Source organism: Gossypium raimondii, chromosome 3 (assembly GCF_025698545.1).
Source record: "Gossypium raimondii isolate GPD5lz chromosome 3, ASM2569854v1, whole genome shotgun sequence".
In the NCBI taxonomy this organism is placed as follows: Eukaryota; Viridiplantae; Streptophyta; class Magnoliopsida; order Malvales; family Malvaceae; genus Gossypium; species Gossypium raimondii.
Window position 1 is genome coordinate 48,018,663 of NC_068567.1, and position 25,100 is coordinate 48,043,762.

Sequence of the window (25,100 nt, forward strand, 5' to 3'; positions counted from 1 at the left end):
ACCTTACGAGGTATTGACAAAAACAGCCCTCTGAAAAATCTCCAAGAAAATATAGCACACCAACTCTAAGGACTGGATCTGTTTTATGTTTAGACAAAGATAATAGACAAAGTTCCTCGGAGAGCGATGGATTTTACAAGGAGAAAGACAAAATTCACGAGTTTTCAAATTTGCATGTATTATTAATTTGGCATATCATTTGTCTATTATTATCAATTTTTGAAAAAATTTAAATTTGACTATTCATATTTTAAAAGAGTCCATTGTTTTCAAAACAAAAAAATGATTAAAATGTTAAACTTTTAAAATGACAACTTCCATTATAATTAACGTATTTTATGGTTTTTCTTTTAATTATGAACTTTTATAATTTTTGAATATTGGATACTTTTATATTTTTAAATTATTTATTAGTGCGACATATAGAATAAATAATATCATGTCAAAGATAAAATACAAGAAGATTGCTACATGTGTTGCCAGGATAATATGGTTAAATAGATGTTTTAATTAGTATTTCCGTTTAAAAATTTAATTTGGTTCCTTTTAAAAATTAATCATCAAAATTAACTAAAATAATAATAAATAAACAGCAGTTGAAGTTGGGTGGTCTAGAAACAAAGGGATTGAATATTATTAGGATAGATAGTTCATTCATTAGTCATGTTTCATTGTTTTCAGATTCATGCTTTTTGGATCATCAGATATACTTTGTACAAATATCTTAAGAAAACTAATAATTTATACTCCTTGTACAAATTTTTTAGCTTAGATAAAGGACTATAAACCCATAACTCTAGTTCATAACAATTTCGTTTATTATTAGAAACATAAAAGACCCTTTATTAACTGCTATCACCTAAACTAATTAATCCTGTCTTTGGAACATGTTTATGTTTCACGAAGTATTCTAAGTATTAGTACATGTTGATATCAATTCCTTTTGGTGCACCATTAGGATTTAACTATACTCTATATTATTTTCACACACACACACATATATATAACTTAATTTTTAGTTTTAGCTCGGTTGGCATTGGTATTATTGTCAATACAGGAGAATACGAGTTCGACCACGCTAAAGCGCATTTATCCTTCTATTTAAGGGTTGAGAAAAGTTATAGGTGATTCTAGTCTTTGTATAAAAAAACCTTAATTTTTAGTTTCTTAATAAAGTGTATATATATATTTGTTAAGGGAACTTCCAATTCCTTCTAAAGAAAGTTTTTGAAGTGTCATTTGCTAAGTAACCGATTGAACTCTCAATAATGGTTAGTATTTTACTTGGTGGGATTTTGTCTCCCGTCTCCGCCAAGAGCCCTAAGTGTCCATGGAAGGGAAATGTCTCGGTTGGTGGAGATACAATTTGTAAGGTTCACAGGATAACGGTTAGTAAATGCGTAAAGTTAATTATGTAAATCACCTACACACGGGGGACTTGATCCACCAACCTAAGGGATATAAGGCACTTACCTACAAGTAGGGTACCACTTAAGCTAGGTTGTTCATGTCTCCATACCCAATATCAAGATCAAGTTTCAACAACCATTGAAGTAGACCACATTCATCCAAGACAAAGTCTAAATGACCTTTAGATATAAGCTTTGTTGAAGAAAAGTACCAAAGCATTTCTTTGCATTCAAGAAACTACACGAGATTTTAACTTTCAAGTTTAATAATAAAATTAATTTTATTTGTTTCTAATTTTCCAAATTATTTTGAAAAAAAAAATGTGTACAAAGTTTATATGTGCCTAATGCCACAATCTTTGCCTTTCATATCTTTTCTTTAAAGATTTAAATTTATCAAAGTTGCAATGGCCTATAAGAAGAACCTCATCAACAATCTAACTCAAGTCTTCTCAAACTCAAAAGTTAGAGGAAAAATATCAACGACTAACACTACTTTGCTTGTGGAACATGTGGCTTCTTTGCAAAAGTTCAACAAGCATTGATGGAATGGATGATCAACTTGCTTTAATGATGGCACAAATTGAAAGATTAAGTGAAAATAACAAAATTCCTGTTGGCGAAATTCAATATCAAACTCTTTAAGAAGTTGGTGCAATTTCTACCAAACTTGTCGAAGGACTGCAGAAAGTCTCTTATGCTTAGCTTAAGTGTTAATAAAGAAAATTTTTAAGTATCAATCTAAAGTTGTTTATCCACCTTCATACACATACACAAAGTCATACTCTTAAAAGATTGATTGTTTGAGGATGTTAAAATTTTATTAACCTCCCATGTTCCAACAGTTCGATGACAAATGAAATACATGCCAACATGTTATGCACTTTGTGGAAACCAACAATAACGTTCACATAGATGTAGATGTAACACTCCAAACTCGATCCTTAAAGAGGATCCAAAAATGATGTGTCACTGTCTTAAAACCATTATCTTTAAAAATTGTATCTAGTGTAAACCAATTTACACCACAATTTAAATTAGCATGAAATATAAATTATTTTTCATCCAAGGATAAATAAGATAATACACTTTGAAAACCATAAATACTTTACTAAAGTTTCATTGGAACCATAGATTCATGATCATGAGTTTAGATAAAAAAAATACATTATTCTAAATGTAAATGTCTTGACACCACCCCCATGTTATGCATAATACAAAATATAAGAAGTCTCATGGCGACAATAGTCCTTTAGCGTAGTCTTCAGAGATTCTTTTACTTTGTCAGCAGGCCTGAGAAGGAAAGGTAACTAAGTAAAATCAAAGAACTTAGTGAGTTCTAAAGGAACACATTGCAATAGTCACATATAATTCAAGTAAACCTTTCCAACTCAGTACAGTCACACAGTTCGTCAATTGGCAAATACCAAACACAAATAGGCTATACATAGAACACTATTCCTTGGGCATGTACACTATGCCCATGCAATCATACAGACCACCTTCCTTGATTTAGCCATAAACCTTGGTCCATATTCAGAGCCATATCATTCGTTCATTCATTTTCCTTTATCATGATTTTCCAATCTAGTTTGCAACAATACTTGCCCTACCAGAGGCTGCACGACCATTTTCATATATTGTGATATGCCAGTTCAATGCTCATTTCATTGAAGGAAAAACCATGAATTTTGTTCTCATGTTTCATATCATATCGTTCATTTCAAAAGCAAGGGGTAGTGGCTTAAACACGAAGGAAGATTCTTACATCCTTAACATAGACAGACCAAACCAAACTAATTACAACATGTATCAATCATTTTTGCACAAATATTTCATCTTCATAGAATATGTATACTTATCTTAAACCCAAACATAAACAAAGGCATTACATGCACATGGAGTAAAAAATAACTCACTAGAAAACACAAGATTAAATTGCAGGACCTTTGCCTTTATCACGAGAACCTTCAGGGGTGTCTTGAGCTATAATATAAATAGTTAAAATTATCACACTGTGTACTAGAAACTAAACAAACTTGTAAGTAACATCATCACAAAACCCAAATTTAGGAAGTTTCCTTCATTATACTCAAAACTGACACTAAAGCGTGAAGCTCAAAGGTCATGTAAATAACCATGAAAATAACTTAAATTTCATCGATATTTACCAGGTGCTAAACAACTAAAAAGTTGGTTTAATACAACGAACCCAAATCTTTAAGCAGGTCTCTAGTATTAGGTTTTCCAAGAGAAAGGTGTAGAAAAAATATAGGTGTAAGATAAAATGTAAAACTTGCTTAAGAAGCCAATACTAACCTTATAAAACTATACACAGAAGCTGAGTTTAGTGGATAAGTTTGATTATCCCACTAAAATTCCTCGATTCCTATGACTAAGAACTTTTTCTCTTATCATAAATGTGAGTCTTATTTACTACAATAACTTAGTTCTTTTCTAACCAATTCTTATTTGTCTAACTAAATTGTTCAACTAGAATAATAATATAATGATATAGTAAATGGTTCTTTCAAGCTAAGGACTTAACATATTCGTCTAATAGATGAGGTGGTGTATACTCTACAGAGGAGTCTACCAAACCACCAAGCTCGCCTAACACAGACTTCGCCCAAATGTGCACTCGCGGACTTACATACTTAGTCAGAGTTAATACCTTACCCACTTAGAACTTGTTCTAAACACCATATTTCGATAAAAAATATTAGAACACTAGGACTTCACTGGGCAGGATGTTACAGTAGATCTCATGGTAAAATGGTTCATCCGGTCATTAAAAAGGAATGCCTTCAATCACTACACTGATCTTGAGCTTGAGATGATTGATAGTTGATAACAAATTGAACAGGATATTTTTACTTGATTCTACAACAGTTATCAAATTGTTGATCTGCCATAATTTGATGTGTCAAATTAGGCTCCCGTGTCACTTAACGAGCTTATTTTTAAGCAATTTAAGTGTTTTTTTTAGTAATTTAGCTTAATTTTAGTTTTTTCAATTGAATAAATGTAAATACCTTTTTTTTCTCATTTTTATGATCCAAATTGGCCAATTATGCCATTAGAGACCCTAATGGTTGATTGAGTGTTGTAGGAGCTTATTGGTAGCCCGAACTTGAGCGAAAACATCACCAAAGGCAGTGGTATTGCAACATCGAAGCCTGAAAGTCGCAGCACCTTAGACAGGCCTGAAATGACGAGAATGAAGACCACCTACAGTGGTAGCACGGCATCTTCTTTGGGTATCGCAATATGCAAGCCTCAAGGAAACCCCCCATTTGGAGATTGTCTGCGGTATCACGATATCCTGCCTGACGCGAAAAAAAATGACTACAGAGATAGGTTTTGTCTAATACCCACACCAATCAAAATTAAGCCCTTAAGGGCATTTTGGTTCAAAATTTTAGGTTGTAATAAGCTATTTAAATCCACTTTTGGCTGTATGAAAATGGAACTTTTTTGCTTAGGTTTTCTATCATCTTTTTCCTTAGTTTTAGGTTAGGGTTAAGGTTTCTTTTCTTTTTATTTTCTTTTTTAGTTTAGGTTTTCTCTTTTCTTTTTAGGTTAGATTTTAGTTTTGTTGTTTTCCTTCTTGCTTATTGTTAAAGATTTTTTAAACAATGATGGACAAACTTTTAGCCTTCAATGGAACTTCATCAATTGAATGAGCATTTTCTTAAACCCTTTGCTTTCATTTTATGCTTACAATATGTTTGATAAAATGTTTGTTTGGAATTTGAGTTTGAGTATGTGCTAAATTTGTTGGATGGTTGATTGTTTGGTTATTTGTTAGCTTAAGTTAATGTCTATTCTTGATTTATTGGTTGTTTGATTATATCGAAATGCTTAATACGTTAGAATTGACACCTCTAGCGAAAAACCTAGTTAAATGAAACCGATAGGAGAGTTTATCCTTAGATAGTTCTATATAATCGTGCCGAGTAGTGAGATCGAAAGGTAATCTATATGCCTAGGTAAGACTGAGAGGTACTATTAGGTGGTATATTTTAGTTTAAGATGAGACTGAGAAAAGATTCTTAGCTAAGAGTGACAATCAATATAATCGGTATAGGTTCATTAGTTTAATTAGAACTCAACTAATTAATCGACCATCGTTTATTTATTTACTTATCTAAACCATTAGGAAGAAAGTTTAGCTTAGTTTAATTAATATTTTAATTTTAGTTTATAAACAATTTTATTTAGACTTGCACTAATAATTTCCGACTCGATTAGATTAGTAATTGCTTAACTTGTAATTAACTTGATAAAGACATTTACTCACTTGGCAATCTTTTGGGTTTGATCCTTGGGATACTTGAGTGTCCCATTGACATGAAAAATATTACAACTAGCACTGTACACTTGCGGTTAAAATTGCTTTTTAAAATAGTTTTTTTCCAAAATCGTTTGTTTTTACGCGCACGCATGCAAGTGGTCAACTGCCACCATGATGTCCTTACAAGCTCATGTTAAGGGAAAGATGAGCCAATAAACGATTACATCTACCATTGGAGGAATCTAATTTTAAATTGCAAATAAAACTTGTCTAAGTTCTCATCAATCGACATGTGTATACAATGTATGAATTAGGGTTTACGCTACATTCTGCAAGGCATCAACTCTAAGTTTTTTAAAGAATTAGATACTTGAGCTCACAACATAGGGTTGAGTATGATGGTTACTAAAAATCAAGAACCTCATAAGCAAGAATCCCAAAAAAGGGAAAAACTTGTTCTTAATAATGAAGATATTAGTCCGTTCATGGCTATGGATATCATACATGGTTCTGCCTAAGCTAAAGGCAAAGGGAAAATCACAATAAAAGGGAGGCTAGAAAAGGAGAACTCATTTGATAGTGTTAATATTTTGAGCATACTTAAGAGTTTCTAAAGGCTAAGTTGATTTGGTTGCCAAAATAAAGCAACTTGGAGAAGCTAATAGAGCAGATGATCTTAATTACAGCAAATATCATTGCTTGATCAGTCAACAACTTAAGAAGTAGTGATTTATTTTGAAAGAAAAATCATGTGAATTTAATAAGAAGGAAAAATCAAGTTTGAAAAAGAAGAAGCATAATCAAACTTGACATTAATTACCATGGTCTCTCAATCCAATATGTTAGACAAAACAATAAAATCTGATTCTTTTGATCTTATCACAATAACTTTAACCATAAGCAATATGGTGGATCTCCAAGGGAGTGGAGACAATTTTATTTTTTCTGAAGTCTCAAAATGCTCATGATTGAAGTCCAGTCACATGTCAAAAAGGAAAATAAAAAGTGTTGCTCCTAAGCACGAGCCCAAATTTTTATATCTCCTGAAGATAAGTGTAAGTTGTTCATAAAAAATGATTTTGCTCTTAAAAATGAGTTCAAATTGCCACTATAAAAATGACACTCTTGGGCATGAGTTTAAACTATTTACCCAAAAAAAATAATGCTGCTAAGAACATGTTTAAATTGTGTATTTGACAATGGATACTTTTAAATATAAGCTTAAAATTTTTATCCCCAAAAGTGATGCTCCTAAAAACAAGTTTAAATTGCTATATCACTACTAGCACAAGACTAAATAACACATTCAAAAGGAAAAAAAGAACTACGAATGACTTGATCTTTCAAAATACTAGGGTATATAGGTAGCCTAGTTTCATTACTATTTGCAATTCAAATGAAAAAAGAAAATTGATGGTGGCCATTGAAGTTCACAAATCTTGTTGACATAATGCAAATATGCAAATGCAAATCAAGTTTCAAGACTTGCCCACTTTCTACATTCAACAAAGACTATGCAATGACCAAGTCTTGAGGGAGAGATTCGTAGGAGTAAACTTTGGACCAATCAAAATCCATCATATGCCAGTATTACATTTCTAATTAAATTAAAATAATTAAGATATAAATAAAGAAATTAAATCTTTTTAAAATTCTTTTATAAAGACGTCTTATTCTTTAAAAAATATTTTATATCTAATTAAATTAATTAATAGATAAATAATAAAATTTCTGTTGTATTTAACTAAAATAAATTAATTAAGTGATAATAATAAAATTATTTTATCTTAATTTAATTTAAATTAATTATAAGACAAATAATTAATAAAAGAGATAATCCTTGTGGTTTCCTCATCAGTAGAAATTATATTGTAGACGAAGTCTATACTTAGCGCTATAGAAATGGGTCACCTTCAAACCATTCAATACAAGTTAAGAAGTTCATAAGACTCAAAAGCTCGAGGAGAAGATTTTGAAGGCCAAAGCTCTCCCCAAATTCCAAAGAAGTCACTAAAGGAATCGGATTTTTATTTAGAACTCTACGCCAGTTCTCAAGAGTTCTCAAAATAATCGCTCTCTAATTTTAGTTTTTCAATTAAAGGAGACTAATTTTAGCTTCAAGATTAAGTTTTGATGACCTTTGAAGAGAAGTCAATCATCGAAAATCAAGTCTCAAAAACCATCGGACCAAACTCTTTCCAAGTTAGTTGTATAGACACAAATAAGACCATGTCTTGAATAACCTTAGATAAATTCTCAAGCAATTTAATATAGGTAACTCTATTTAGCCTATTTTTGGGATCAAGTTTTAATCACTCTTGACGAAGAGTGATATGTGTGTACAATTAGTATTGGCTAAAATTAAACAATACAAATTGAAACAATCTAAAGATGTTGAAAATTTAACTAAAATGGAACTTATATTACTTGGTACTAATTGAAATGATATGTATTGGTTGGTACAATTGGTATCAATGCAATATAGAGTAATGCTCCCTCGAAAATTATTACATGTTTATAAACAAAGCCAAACTATGAAGGGATGGATAACTAGATATAAAAGAAATAAAAAAGGAAACAATAAAGAAAAACTAACTAAAATGGATAAATTGTAGGCAATTGGTTTGATTAATAACCAAACTAAACTATTGCTTGCCATATCAACTTAAGTTTTAAAACTCTTAACTGTTAACCATATGAATTGTTTTTTTTTTGGAAATAATTAATCAAACCGAATTAATATAGGTTAATTAAATCAATTTTCGAATTAACCCAAATTTGTAACATATTTTTTTCCTTTTGCTTGAAATAAGTTTAAAACATGATAAAACTATAATAATAGTGTTATTTTTCCTTATTTTTAGTTCAAAGAATTTTAAACATAACAAAAAAAAAATAACACAATGAAAACACTAAACTTAAAACAAATTATATTTTTAATTGTTACATTTTAATTTTAATTAAATTCATAATAAATTTTTGGGTGCATTTGATTAATATATATTTGACTTATATATAATAGATAATTTTATTATTAAATTTGATTAATTATTTAATTGACCACTTTTAAATTAAATTAATTGATTATTGAATTTTCATAAAATTTTAATCAATCCTTGATCGGATTAATTTTGGTGGCCAATTGACCTACCGTTAAATGTAGTAGTAATTTTAGTCTATTTTTACACTTAAGGAGTTTGTTTTCTAGGCAATTTAGTATTTATTATTATGTTTTTTTAACACTCCTAACCCGTATCCTTCGTCAGAAGAGGGTTACGGAGCATTACTGGAGTTTTCAAATTAAATGAGCATAAATTTCAAAATTTTCAAATAATATCAATAAACACTTGAAAACCAGTTCAAAGCATGCATATTGTCCCTTAAACAAGCCTTCAAGGCCCTAAATAAGTGTTAAAAATAAGTCAGGACTAAATCGAAAACTCAGAGAATTATACATAAAACATTGAAAATTTCAACACTGCAAGGGTCACACGGCTGTGTGGGCATTCGAAGTAGGGACACACGACTGTGTCCCGGCCCATGTCCGTGCCCGTGTAACTTACTGACTTGGGTGACACGGCCAAGCCACACGCCCATGTGCTAGGCCGTGTAGCCTTCGAAGTAACCTCACATGCCCGAGCGGTAGGCCGAGTGCTAAGCCGTGTAATTTCCTAACTTGCAACCCTTTTAAAGCTACAGGGGACACATGACCGTGTCACCTGGCCGTTTGTCACACACGGCTGAGATACACGCCCGTGTCTCTGCCTGAGTGGACGAAAATAGGTCATTTTACAAGCCATTTTTCTCACCCATTTTGGTATTGTACCTACATCCAAAATTGCACATATATACAAGCATTCAAATTTCATTAAAACCAAGAAAAATAAGCAATCCTAATATGTCATATACACATCCAACCAATATGCCCAAAGGAACCTCAATTACAATATCAAAACATGTACAACTATGTATTTAAATTTACCATAGTACTCACTAACCTTAAACTTAAGTTTACCTCATCAGATGCCACTTAAATTACCTAAAACCAAACACCAAAGAGGTACTAAATCACCACATTTCAAACATATCACATAACCTTTATAACATACATTTTTAAACTAGTCTTTCATCTTTATTTATTCAAACACCTATTCAAACATAAATGCAAGCATAACAACTTAATTTGGTCACCGTTAAACCATTCACAAGTGATTGCATCCACATCATTTTAACAGCTCAAAAGATGCATATATACAACTTAGAAGAAAAAGGTCCAAACACATAACTTAGTAGTTCATTTTTATACCAAAATTAACTAGACACATATACATATATACTTATAGCCACATATACATGCCACAATCTCAAAAGAGTTCAAAAGCTACTAACAAAGATGGATAGTATGAGTCAAAGTTTCGATCCGTCCCCAGTCAGCAAAAGCAATCTACAAAATGGCACACAAACACGTATAAGCTTATAAAGCTTAGTAAGTACATAGCAATTTATTTAACTTAACATTAAATGAATGAACTCTTATTTTACTTAATTAATGTTATCGAAACATAAACACGACATGAAATTGGTAAGAGGAGTACTAAAATACAACAGGGGCACGTAGGTGCGTTCAGGGGTACCAAAGTATAACAGGGGCACGTAAGTGCGATTAGGGGTACCGAAGTGCAACAGGGGCATGACAGTGCAATCATGGTACCGAAGTACAACAGTTTTCTACTAAATTATGGAGTAAAAATACATAAAGAAATTTAATTAAGCAATTTAATACTATGAACTTACTTTGACAACTAATCTGTTAGAGTATGACCGGCTAATTCGTAACCTTTAGGGATATCCAAGTATCTGGTCATAACTCATTGTGATTCGTATGACTATACATCTGAACAAGAAAGCCACGAGCAAGAATTCTAAGCCAAATCAAAGCAGACCCAACAACAGTCGGATCAGTTAGAGGAAATTTTCCAGCAAAATCCCAAGCAAGTACTCCATTGGAAGAGGTCATACATGATGTCCCCAATTCCAATCCGAAGGACCAATGTATTAACGAAAATCATTCGAAATTAAATCTTTAAATTCAACAAGAGTTTGGAATTGGAGATGAGAATGAATTGAATATAATAGAAGATGTCTCCGATCTAATTAACATAGATGTAACAGTAGAATTAGAGGTAGAGGAGTTACAACTGATTCTGAATGAAAGTGTAGATGAGTGATACACTTTCTAGCTATAACCGGGGAGGTGCTAGTCGAAGAAACCAACGAGTTTATCTCATTCTTGTTCGGTGATGAAGATAAAGCTCGGGCAACCAAAGCTTCTCGCGACATGGAGGGGAGGAAGCTGAGACAATAATACCTTGAAAAATAATTTGGGGTTGGCTTAGATTCAGCACCAAGTGGCTCGGGATGTGGATGTCGCACCGATCAAAGATAAGGAGATATCATGGGAATCGATCGAGGGTACTGGTTTAAATTTATTGATATGGAACAAAAGATGAATCAAAATGTCGAGGATTAGATGGAAGTTCTTCTTTAAGGGCGATACAGATCATCTCGACTCCAAAAAATAAAAGATTTCGCTTTTAAATTTGGTTTGATTTTAAATTTTATTTTATGTTATTTTTATTGTTAGTTATATTTTAGGATTTAGATTTTTAATTATATGTTAAAATTAGGAGCAAACAAGGTTGTAAACACAATAGGACAAGGACAAGCTAAGTGGGGACAAAAACATACGATAGAAGGACTTCAACACATCCCAAAGGGATAAAACCAACGTCATGTCGTGACATACATAAGCCATGGTGCAACACAAGCACTTTGAAGCCAAAATTAATTTGTGTTAAGGTGTCGTGTCACTCTAACCTATGTTTTTCAACTAAAATCGAGGCAATTTTAGGCTTAAAGCTCGTTGAAAGTCTATTTATACCCATTGGTTTTGCTATGGCAGTTGTTATAAAAAATTCTCTTTTGGTTGTTATCTTATATATTTGGTCATGCATTGAGGACAATGCATCCCCTAGGTTTGGGGGTGTGTTGTGCATTTAGGTTGCATTTTATATTTAGTATGTATGATTATTTTAGTATAATCATTTTAGTTTAGTTGAATCTACTTTGCCACGACAATGTAACTATTATGTACTATTTGCCTATGAGGAGTATGTTTTGCACTTATGATGTTCGATGATGAGCTTATATTCTTCAATACACCTAGAACATGTGACAGTGGATTAGGTGAATTTAGCTTAGGATTGGTTGCTTAAAAATTAATTACTAAAAATGAGATGTTCTATACTCATTTTTTTTGGGTTATAGTGAGTATTTTCTAATAAACTTAGGGACTTTTGAAACCAAATTAAGTTATTTTGCCTTGGCATTAATAAATAATGGATAGTAGGCACTCCAATGCTTAGAATTATCGAGTAAGTCAGCACCACTTTGTTTGCTTTATCGTGTTGTTGACTAGAAATGTGAGTTTAAATAAGAGTGTGTAATATAAAGTAAATAAATTAGGGCCACTCCGCTGTAGTAATGGGCTGAGTAGCTAAACATGTAGTTGTTAGCTCTATCCCTCTTCTAAGCCAATAGCATTAGCTTCAAGAGTGATTTCTATTTAAATTGTGACATGATTGAGTATAGGGTAATTCGGTGTATGCTCCATTGTGATTATCAAGTCAAAAAATTTTGTGACATGCTAAATCCCCTAATATACTAATTATATTTGATTTAAAAAAAAACAAATGTAAATGGTTTATAAAAGTATGCTTAGAGCAAGAGTGACTTGAGTTTAGGAAACAAATGTACTGAGTAAGCTAGGAGATATTTGCTATGGCCAGAACATGCATGAAACTTAGAAAATCTTGTTTTTAGGGAGCAATTTTTTGCATTACCTTTGTTAAATCAAACCTTTGAAACTTGAACAGGTTTTTGACGAGAGAAAATGGCTGAGAACTGATGTATATACTAATCTTCAAATAGATTGACAGTACAAGATGGGTACATGCATTGGCAATACTGCTGCATACATGCATTCATGCATATTTTGCTTTAGGATAAGCAATAACTCAGGTTTGGGGGTGTGATAACTCTAGAAAAGAGTTATATTTCATTCCTTTAGACTTAGCTAATTGCTTTTAATTGGGTACATTTAGTGGGATTTTAGGACATTTTCCTAGTATTTATCATTTGCATTAGGAGCTTGGACGATATTTACATGTTAGATACTTTAATTTGCATTTAAAAGAGTTGTGTTTGGTGATTTGGAAGGTTCAGGTTATGGACAAAGAAATAAAGGAGTGAAGGTTTGTCAGGGCTAAAGGTTGGACAGTTTACCATCTTGTATGCTGTGAAAATTCAAGAAGATGACTGAGTCAACATTCAACGCATACCAGTCTCAGTCCAACTCTACTTATACCAGAAAAATTGGCCTAAATAAGAGAAGATGTCATGGGATGTTGGAGTTACCCAAGGAAAAAATGCTTATAAAAAGCCAAAGGAGGAAGCCCTAGGTGTGGAGATCCGTAGGAAACAATAATGGGTAGCGGCTGAGAAGAGATGGAAAGAGGAGACTAAAGGCGGTCACTCTCAGCCACCACATGACACTGTGCTACTGCATTGCGGATTGGTTTGGAAACAACACATTCGTATGTATGGACGAATCTAGTGTCAAGTAAGAAATTTCCTTTCAAGTCTACTGGATTTGTGGTTAAAGTAACGAACCCCCTAGGTTAGTATGTGTTAGTTGATAAAGTCTGTAAAAATTGTCCTTTGATGATTCGGGGTTACAACTTATCGACCGATTTGATGCTCCTACCTTTTAATGAGATTGACGTGATTTTGGGGATGGATTGATTGACTCTGCATGACGCCGTAGTGAACTGTAGACGAAAGCTTATTATATTAAAATGTCAGAACGATGAAAATCTTCAGATTTAATCAGATAGTTTGGATAGTATGTCTAATATTATTTCGGCTATGTCAGCACAAAAATATGTTAGAAAAGGCTATGAAGTGTATCTTTCTTATATATTTGATTCTAGAGTTTCTGAGTTGAAACTAGAATCGGTTCCAGTGGCATGTGAATATTCAAATGTGTTTCCAGAAGAGTTACCCGGATTACCGCCGATCAGAGAGGTTGAATTTGCTATTGAGTTAGTGCCAGGAATATCTGTGATATCGATAGCTCCTTATAGAATGACACCTACAGATTTGAAAGAGTTGAAAGCGCAGTTGCAAGAGTTGATAGATAGGGGTTTTGCTCGACCCAGTGTTTCTCCTTTGGGTGTACCTATTCTATTTGTTAAGAAAAAGGACGAGTCTATGCGATTATGTATTGACTATCGACAGCTCAAAAAGTCACGATCAATAATAAATATCCTTTGCCACGTATAAATGATCTGTTTGATCAGTTGAGAGGTGCGACTGTGTTTTCAAAGATTGACCTTCGTTTTGATTATTATTAGCTACGAGTTAAAGACTCAGATGCACCAAAAATCGCGTTCAGGACCAAGTATGAACATTATGATTTTCTTGTGATGCCGTTTGGATTGACTAATGCACGTGCAGTATTTATGGATTTGATGAATAAAAATTTCAGACCGTATTTAGACAAATTCGTTATGGTATTCATTGACGATATTCTGATTTATTTAAGGGATGAGACAGAGCATGCCAAACTTTTGAGAATTGTTTTGCAAACTTTGCACAAAAGGCAATTATTCACTAAGTTTAGCAAATGTGAGTTCTGGCTTCAATAAGTCAGATTTCTGGGACATGTTGTATCGTCTGAGGGCATTAGATTTGATCCGAGTAAAATTTCAACCGTTGTAGATAGAAAGCCTCCGAGAAATATATCTAAAGTTAGAAGTTTTCTGGGTTTAACCGGATATTATAGAAGATTCGTCAAGGGAATCTCTATGATTCCTACACCGTTGATGAGACTGTTGCAAAAGGATGTTAAGTTTGAGTGGTCTAAGAAATGTCAGCAAAGCTTCAATTAGTTGAAAGCATTGTTAACCCAAGCACCAGTGGTAGTTCAACTAGATTCGGGGAAAGAATTTGTAATTTATAGTGATGCATCGTTAAACAGTTTAGGTTATGTTTTGATGCAGGAGGGCAGGGTGATAGTGTATGCCTCTAAACAGTTGAAACCACACGAAAAGAATTATCTGACACATGATTTAGAGCTTGTAGCCATTGTATTTGCTTTGAAGATTTGGCGACACCATTTGTACGGAGAAAAATGTCATATCTTCACGGATCATAAAAGTCTGAAATACTTAATGTAACAAAAAGATTTGAATTTGAGACAGCGTAAATGACTCGAGTTATTAAAAGACTACGATTTGATTATTGATTATCATCCAAAAAAGGCTAATGTTGTTGCCGATGCTTTAAGTAGAAAGTATTTGTTTGCCTTACCAACTTTGAACACGCAGTTGACATTGATTGATGATGGTTCTATTTTAGTTGAACTGAAAGCTAGACCGATATTTTTACAACAAATTAAGGAAGCTAAAAAATGTGAGGATGTGTTGATAGTGAAACAGAAATAGGTTGAGATGACTCCTGATTCAGACTTTTAGATTGGGTCCGATGATAGTGTGTATTTTTAAAGTGTAGCACCCTTAACCTATATCCGTTGTCGGAACAGTGTTACAGGGCATTACCGGAACATACAGATTAAATACTGACATCTCATATTATTTTTCATTCATATCAGTAATCAATTATATACATTTGTATTGTCCCTTAAATGAGCCCTAGAGGCCCGAATTATGCATTAGAAACAAGTCGGGACTAAACCGGATACTTAGAAAATTTTTCGCAAAATTTTAAAACTTTTCCAAGGTGCAGGGGACACCCCCCCGTGTGGCCGGGCCGTGTGGACATTCGAAATAGGGGCACACAACTATGTCCTAACCGGTGTCTAAATTAAGGAGGTTACTGACTTGGGTCACACGACCAAGCCATACACCCGTGTGTTGGGCCATCTGAGCATATTGACATTGCATTAATTAGGCGTGTGCTAGGCCGTGTGAATAATTTTGAGCATTTTGTTTTGAAATTTTAAAGATGTAGGGGACACACAGCCAAACCACACGCCCATGTGCTAGGCCGTGTGTCACTCATGGCAGAGACACACGCTTGTGTCTCTGCCCGTGTGGACGAAATAGGCCATTTTCAAGCCTTATTTCTCACCCAATTTGTCTTTCACCTACATCCACACTTTAACACATGCACAAGCCAATACAATACATCCAAATCAAGCCAATACCAAGTATCGTGCATGACATATCAATACAAATGACCAAGTCTTTATTTTTATCAAATTAACCTAATACTTATAAAAACATCTTTGTACTATCACAAGTCATTCCAGTGGCTAGTTACAACCAAAACATATACATGCCATCAATGACCCAATTCAACCTATACATGTCATTATAACCAAAAATTAGTTTGTTACTTATATTGAAATGAGTCGAAGGATAGTGCGAGATATATTTGCTAAAGCTCATTTGAACCGTATATCGGGAAGTTCAAGCGAGCCAATATCGAGAAGCTCCGGAGAGCCAATTAATCAGGAAGCTCATAAAGAGCCTTTAAACGGGAAGCCCCGAAGAGCCATATATCGGGACACTTATAATATCTGTAATGTGTCCACAACAAATGTAGGATCACAACCAATCGGGATGCTTTGAAGAGCTATTAACGGGAAGCTCGCAAGAACCATATAACGAGAAACTCGTGAGAGCCAAATATCGAGATGCTCATAAGAGCTAATAACGGGACACTCTTTTGAGCCGTGGTGTGTCTACAACACATGGAGGACCACAACCAATTCGGAAACCTTGTATCCATTGAATTTCATTTATTTAAACGGGACTTAATATTTGTTGGAAATGTGATTAATTTTATATACATGGCAATTGTACAAATCACACACAATAATATTCAATTTAAAACATATAAAAGTACAATATAGTTACATGAACTTACCTCGACAAGTGTTCGTATATTTGTAATCTACTAATCTGATACCTTCTCTTTTCCTCATTCTAACTCCTTTTTTGGTCTACCCGGATCTAATTGAGCCAAATAAGTTTGCTCAAAACCCAATTGTCATGGCTAGGGTTTCCATATTTTTATTTTATGAAAGATGATAATATGATGATATTTTTCTTTATTTTATTATGTATCATCTTTTTATCTTTTACTTTTCAATTTAGTCATTTTCTTTATTTAATTTTCAATTGTTGAATCATCATACTTATCTACTAACTCCTCTTAATGGTCTATTTGCCATATAAGGACCTCAAATTTTGAATTCCATAGCTATTTGACACCTATAGCTACTAGAACCTAACTTTTGCATTTTATGCAATTTGGTCCTTTCCATCTAATTAGACATATAACCGATAAAATTTTTTTATGAAATTTTCAAAAAATATTTCAATCATAATGCAAACCATGAAATAATATAAAAATATTTTTTTCTCTCAGACTCAGATTTGTGGTCCCGAAAATACTGTTTTGATTCCACTGAAAATGGGCAGTTACATAAAGATAGGATTTGCGTTCCGAGAAGTTCTAATCTCATTCAAAAAATTTTACAGGAAGCTCACAGTAGTAGCTTGTCTATTCATCCTGGTAGCAATAAAATGTACAGTGATTTGAAACAAATGTACTAGTCGCTAGGTATGAAACGTGAGATCTTAGAGTTAGTATCGAGATGTTTAGTTTGTCAGCAAGTTAAAGCTCAACATCAAGTACCTTCTGGTTTGCTATAGCTAGTGATGATTCCAGAGTGGAAATGAGAACGTGTCACGATGGATTTCGTATTGGGGCTGCCTCTATCTCTGAGAAAGAAAGATGTAGTTTGGGTTGTTGTTGATTATTTGATGAAATCTGTTCATTTCATTCCATTGCTTGCATATTATTCACTCCAGAGATTAGCAGAGCTATATGTTGATGAGATTGTCAGATTGCAAGGGGTGCTCGGTTCTATTATTTCTAATAAAGATTCGCGGTTTACATATCGATTCTGGAGTAAGTTAGAAGAGGCTCTAGTTACTCGTTTCCATTTTAGCACCGCCTTTCATTCACAGACCGATGGTTAGTCTGAATGAGTGATTCAGATACTCGAGGATATGCTTCAATGTTATGTTTTAGAGTCTGAAGGTAACTGGGAGAGATTCCTACCGTTCGTGGAATTCGCATACAATAACAGTCATCAATCGAGCATAAAGATGGCACTTCACGAAGCTTTATATTGTCGAAAGTGTCGAAATCCACTGTATTGGACCGAGCTCAGTGAGAAGAAGCTTCACAGGGTTGATTTGACATGAGAAACAAAAGAAAATGTTAAAGTGATACGAGACAGTTTGAAAGCAGTTTTAGATCGACAGAAATTTTATACGGATTTGAAAAGAAAAAACATTGAATTTCAAGTCGGTGATAAATTATTTTTGAAAGTATCACCCTGGAAGAAAGTTCTTCGATCCGATCATAAAGGAAACCTAAGTTCACGGTTTATTGGGCCGTATGAGATTATTGAAAGAATTGGGTCTGTAACTTTTAGATTAGCTTTGCCGCCAGAATTAGAAAAGATTCATAATGACTTTCATGTGTCGATGTTATGATGGTATCAATCAGATACGTCACATGTAATTTGACCTGTTGACGTTGAGATTCAGCTAGATATGACGTATAGTGAAGAATTGATCAGAATTCTAGCTCGAGAGATTAAAGAATTGAAAAATAAAAGCATAGCTTTAGTGAAAGTTCTTTGGCAATGACACGGTATAGGAGAAGCTACCTGGAAGTCGGAAGAAGCTATGAAAGTACAGTACCCGAACCTCTTTTCTGGTAAGATTTTCGGGGATGAAAATTCCTTTAGGGGGGAGAGTTGTAACAGCCCATTTTTAGTGAAATAAGAACAGTGGTTTTTGGACCACAAATTCGATGTGAAAATATTTATTTTATTATTTTAAGGTCTACGGTATGTTAGTAGTGTCATATAAATATTTTGTTAAGAAACTTTAATGTTTGCATACTTAATTTCATGAAAAGGACTCAATCGTAAAATGTGCAAAAATAGAGTTCTAGCAGATAAAAGTATCAAATAGCTATGAAAATTTAAATTTAAATGACTTAAATGGTAATTAGACCATTATTACATTTAATGGACAAATATGGACATGAAATTGATGTTTTAAGTAGTTTAAGTTAAAGGTTAATAAAGTAAATTAATGAATAAATGAAGTAAAAATAATGTAAACGAAGGTATCATCTTCGTAGATGAGAAACACCACAGAAAATACAAGAAAAAAACACCATTTTAGGGCTTTGAACATTCGACTCCTTCTCTTTGCTTGCATGTAAGTGGCTTTTATCCCCCTTTTTAAGATTCTTATGTTTTTGAAGTCGGTATAACTTCATCTAGCTAGCCCAGTGACTAAGTTGCAAAACTGTTAAAGGTTTAGGGTTTTTCCATGAGTGTTCTTGCATGATTTATGAATTTTGATGAAATATTATGAGTCTTTGTTGTTAAATAAACAACTTTTGTAAAGTGATTTTTGATGAATTTATCAATTAGGGGCTTAGTTGTAAAAATAGTAAAATAGCATGATAAATTTATGAAATGATGGTTTGTTTGGGTTGATATGAGTCCTTAGGCAAATCAGCTGGTATGTTATGTGGATGAAATTGCATAAATTTCCATTTACAAGCTTAATGACTAAATTGTAAAGAAGTTAAAATATTAGGAGCAAAAGTGTAAATTTGCAAAAGTATGAACTTTGGACTAAATTGAATAGTATGTGTATTAAATAGATTGAATTTGCTTATTTGGATCAAGATAAACGTTGTACGGATCTAGATCGAGGAAAAGCTCAAGCCTCGGATTAGTGATCTTATTACAACATCCTTAAAATTGAGGTAAGTTCGTATGTTATATAAAATTGTAATGTTATCTTGATATTTATATATTGTGCTATATATCATGTTATGAAATCATAGAAATCCAATGATGTATGACGACTATCGAGCCCTGTTTGAACCTTAGGAATATATATGATACAAATGACATGTGATTAGGGTCACCATGTTTCGGATGCTAGTCCTGAATGTTTTATGGATGGCTGAGTCCCGGCATTTGTTGCGAATACTCATCAGCTTCTGTGAACAGCTTCGTGTAGCTACATTCCGACCTTGAGCTTGTGTGAGCAAACCCATTTATGGCTCGAGTGAGCAATGATGTAAAGGAAAAAGGAAAGGAACAGTTTCAACCATATGATTAGCACAGTTTGTCTGAGCTCCTCGCGTATCCGATATTATTTTAAGTGGTTCAACAGGAATGTAAAGGGAAGGAACGGTAAGTGTTCTGATCGACTATATTATGAAATTATGGAAATGTATGAATTTATAATGATCAAAGTATGTATAACTATACTTATGAAAGGTGTGAATTCAATTGTACAATGCTCATGAACTCTATCTTACCATGTGATGATTTTGTTAAGTTATGTAATAAAGTACTAACTTATGTTGTTGGTGATGCTTAGGCTTGTGCCAAGCTTATGTTGGATTGATTCATGTTTAATTTATAAGGTTTTGCATTGAAATGGTAAGCTATGTTCATGATTCACGAACTTACTAAACATTATATGCTTACATAGTTTTCTTTCCTATGTTTTATAGATTATTGGAAGCTTGATTGGTTTGGAAGCTCGTCGGAGACCTATCACGCTATCCAACGATTGTATCAGTAGATTTTGATGTTTTGGTCAAGGTTATAATGTCATGTATAGGTGAACTTGTGTTTAATGATTTAGTTGTTTTTGGCATGTATAAATGTTATTATGGTTGAAGTACTTATGGTATTTTGATACATTGATGGTTGGTGTTATTATGGTCAAGATGATACATGTTTTGAATGACCAATTTTTAATGTGATGGTGTAGTTTCAATGTGGTCAATTATGGTATAATTTGCCATGGAATTAATCTAGACATGTATGGATGAATTTGGCCAAATATGTATATGATTAGGTATATGTGCTTGATTGTGATTGAGGTTCCTATATGGCATATTGGTTGGATGGATAAATAGCCTATTTAATTGTTCTTATTATGCATGTTTTGTTATGTTTTGGTACCTTAATTATATGTGCATATTACTTGTAGGAACATGCTTGAATGGGAGAAAGAAATGGCTTGATTTTGTCCAATTTCTTGTCCACATAGCCTAAGACACGGGCGCGTGTCTCAGTCCTATGTGACACACGGTCGTGTGTCCCCTATAGGTTTTAAAGGTTACAAGTCAGGTAGTTGCACAGCCTAGAACACGACCTGACACACGGGAATGTGAGGCAATTTCGAAAGTTACACGGTCTGGCACACAGGAGTGTGGCTTAGCCGTGTGACCCAAGTCAAGGAGTTATACAGGCAAGGACACAGGCTGGAACACAGTTGTGTGTCCCTATTTCGAATGTTACACATCTTAAGACATGGGCATGCGTCTCAACCGTGTGACCCCTACAGCTTGAATTTTTCTAACTTTTTGCTTAAATTTTCAAATGTTTTCGATTTAGTCCTAAATCATTTCTAAAGTGATTCTAAGGCCTTGAGGGCTTGATTAAGGGACAATGTGCATGTGTATGATTAGATTATGCTATGATTATTGTAATATTTAGAAATGATTTTTTTTAGGTTACGTTTTTACAGTAATGCTCTGTAGCCTTGTTCTGGCGATGGATACGGGTTAGGGGTGTTACACGCAACATCATTGTCATAGCAGTCTTAGTTATTTATTTATTCACTTTCATTTTTTTTCATGTAAATATTCTTGTAATTATCATTACAGTTTTTCTGTTGCTTTGCCTTAGCATTTTACAATATTAGTCAATATATATTTCACACTCATCTTTATTATTTTAATTTACCACTGTGTACTTAACTCGACTTTGCCATAACATTATCATTATCATAAATTGATCATTTCTATACCTAATCTGGTCCCTGTGGAGACGATCTCACTTTTCACTTTATTACTTGATTCAACGTGTATACTTGCACAATTCGCATATCATATTCACATGTGAAAATTGACTACAGAAAATTGAATAAAGCAACTCGGAAAGACCATTTTCTGCTGCCTTTTTTGGATCAAATGTTGATCGAATGGCAAGTAACGAATTTTATTGTTTATTAGATGGATATTTGGGATATAACTAAATAATTGTAGCCCCAGAAGACCAACACAAAACAACTTTTACTTGCCCGTACGGTTCATTTGCTTTTAGGCGAATGTCTTTCGGTTTATGTACTACATTTCAGAGATGCATGATGGAAATATTTACTAATATGGTTGAAAATTTTGTTGAGGTTTTCATGGATGATTTTTCTATTTTTGGTAATACTTATGATGTTTGTTTGAGTAATTTTGCTAAGGTAATCAAAAGATGCGATGAGACAAATCTTGTTCTTAATTGGGAGAAATGTCATTTTATGGTTAAGGAGGGGATTGCCTTAGGGCATAAAATTTCCAAAAGAGGAATTGAAGTTGAAAAAACAAAGGTGTAAGTTGAAAAATTACCACCTCCAGTTAGTGTGAAAGGAGTTCGGAGTTTCTAGGCCATGCCGAATTTTACCGAAGGTTTATAAAAGACATTTCAAAAATTTCTAAGCCTTTGTGTTTGCTATAAGAGAAAGATATTATTTTTGAGCTTGACAAAGCATACTTGGAAGCTTTTGAAAAGTTGAAAAGTCTGTTAATCTCAGCCCCAATAATTGTTACACATTATTGGAACTCACCTTTTGAGTTGATGTGTGACGCAAAGGATTTTGCTATTGGAGCTGTGATGGGTTAAAGAAGAAATAAAATATTTCACCCTATCTATTATGCAAGCAGAACCTTAACAGGAGCCTAGCTTAATTACATGGTAATTGAAAAAGAACTTTTTGCTATAGTTTTTGCTTTTGACAAGTTTCGTTCATATTTTATAGGTACCAAAGTTATAGTTTTTACTTATCATGTGGTCATTAAATACTTACATACGACGAAAGATGCTAAATCGAGGCTAATTCGATGAATACATTTACTCCAAGAATTTGACATTGAGATACAAGATAAAAAAAAAGTTTTGAAAATCAATTAGTTGATCATCTGTCAAGATTGGAACAAAATGAGGTAACTCATTCACTTGTTCCAATTAATAAAAATTTTCTAGATGGGCATATCTTTGAGGTATGCCGAATTCATGAAATCCTTGGTTTTCAGATTATGCGAGTCATTTAGCATGTGAAATAATTCATTGAGAAATGACATACCAATAAAGGAAATAATTCCTTCACGATAGTCGATATAATTTTTGGGAGGATCCTTTTTTGTTTAAAGAATGTGCAGATAACATAATCAAGAAGTATGTAGCTGGAAGTAAAATTGATGAGATCTTCTACCACTGCCATTCATCTCTAAGTGAGGGACACTTTGGTGGTTCCCACACTGCAACAAAGATTTTACAAGGAGGATTCTGTTGGCCTACAGTTTTTAACGATGTGAATGCGTTTGTGAAAAATTGTGATAGATGCCAGAGGATCGGAAACATATCAAGGAGGAACGAGATGCCCTTGACAAACATTTTAGAGGTAGAATTATTTTCCATATGGGACATCAACTTTCTAGGCCCATTTCCTTCTTTATATGGCAACAGGTATATCCTCATAGCCGTCGACTATGTATCTGAGTGGGTTGAAGCCGAGGCATACCCAACGAATGATGCTAAGGTAGTCATGCGAATCCTACATAAGCACGGGTTGGGACTCTGAGAGTAATAATTAGTGGTGAAGGATCGCACTTTGTAAACAAATGGCTTAAGTGGTTGCTTGACAAGTACAATGTGAAACACAAAATTTCTACTACCTATCATCCATAATCAAATGGGCAAGTTGAAGAGGTAAACCATGAGATCAGAGGAATCCTTGAGAATGTGGTGTGACCTAATAGAAAAGATTGGTCTTAAAGGCTCGATAATGCTCTATGGGTCTATCAAACTACTTTTAAGACATCGTTAGGAATGAATCCTTAATGGTTAGTATTTGGAAAGGTGTGTCATTTGTCGCTTGAGTTGGAGAATAAAGCTTACTGGGCTTTGAAGCAATTAAATTTGGATCTTAAGTAAACCAGTGAGAGAAGGATGTTATAGCTTGATGATTTAGAGGAGTTGAGGTTATTTTCATACGAGAATGCCAAGATGTATAAAGAAAAGAGTAAAAGATGGCATGACAATCGTATACAGCCTTGTGAATTTAGAGAAGGACAGAAAGTGTTGCTGTTTAATTCAAGGCTAAGGTTATTTTTGGAAAAACTCAAATCCCGATGGAAAGGACTCTATATCATCCACAGAGTTTATCCATATGGAACTGTAGAATTGTACAATAACAATGGAGGTACGTTTAAAGTTAATGATCAACGTCTCAAACACTATTGAGATGATGGGCTTGAGCGAAATGAAACCTCGTTCAATTTAAAAGACCCTTAATTTTTCATATATTTTTTAATAAATGACATACTTAGAAATTATTTTTCTTGAATTAATACATTAAATTAAATCTATCTAAGGAGATTGGAACTTAAGCGGGACCATTTGTGACCCCTCCAACCTTTCTTGGGATATTAATTTAATGTAATTTTACAAGAAGAAACATTCTAAGTAAGCCAAAAAAAATTAAGTTTAATTTTTATTTTGCAAATTTTTATTTACGTTTAATAAGAGGGTCCATTTGGCCCAAATATTGATAAGTTTATTTTTCTAGTTCAATTTAATTTTTTAGTACAACAAATAATTGTAGTTTGGGCTCAAGGCTCAAAACAGTGAAGAAGATAAATTTACCCACTAGGTGTCGTCTCTAGGGTTCGAAAAACCCTACCGTTACTTTTCCCTTCCATCCTTACCTTGCCACCCAATCAACCCTTATAGCTAAATTTTTGCTACAAATTTTCCCTAATCCATCATTATATAAACACCTTTCATACCTTCATCAAATTCACAACACTTAAGAATTAGCTTTCACCCTAATTTTCTTCTCTTAGCCGTCGGCCTAAAGTTCCCAAGAGCCTCTCCCCAATTTTATTTCTTTGCTGCAAGTCTCACCACTGCAACAAAGCATTCGCCGGAACAACACCTTTGTCGTCGAAATCTCGACATTGTCGCAACATCATCGCTGTCACAATTCCATCGCTGCCGCAACTTTCACCAATACACCTTGTCGATTTCTTATTTTTTCCTTTGCTGAGACTTTGTCTATTTTCGAGAAAAATCACCATATCTTGCAAAAGAACTAGATCTTCCAAGACTTCTATCGAGAATCCAATTCTGA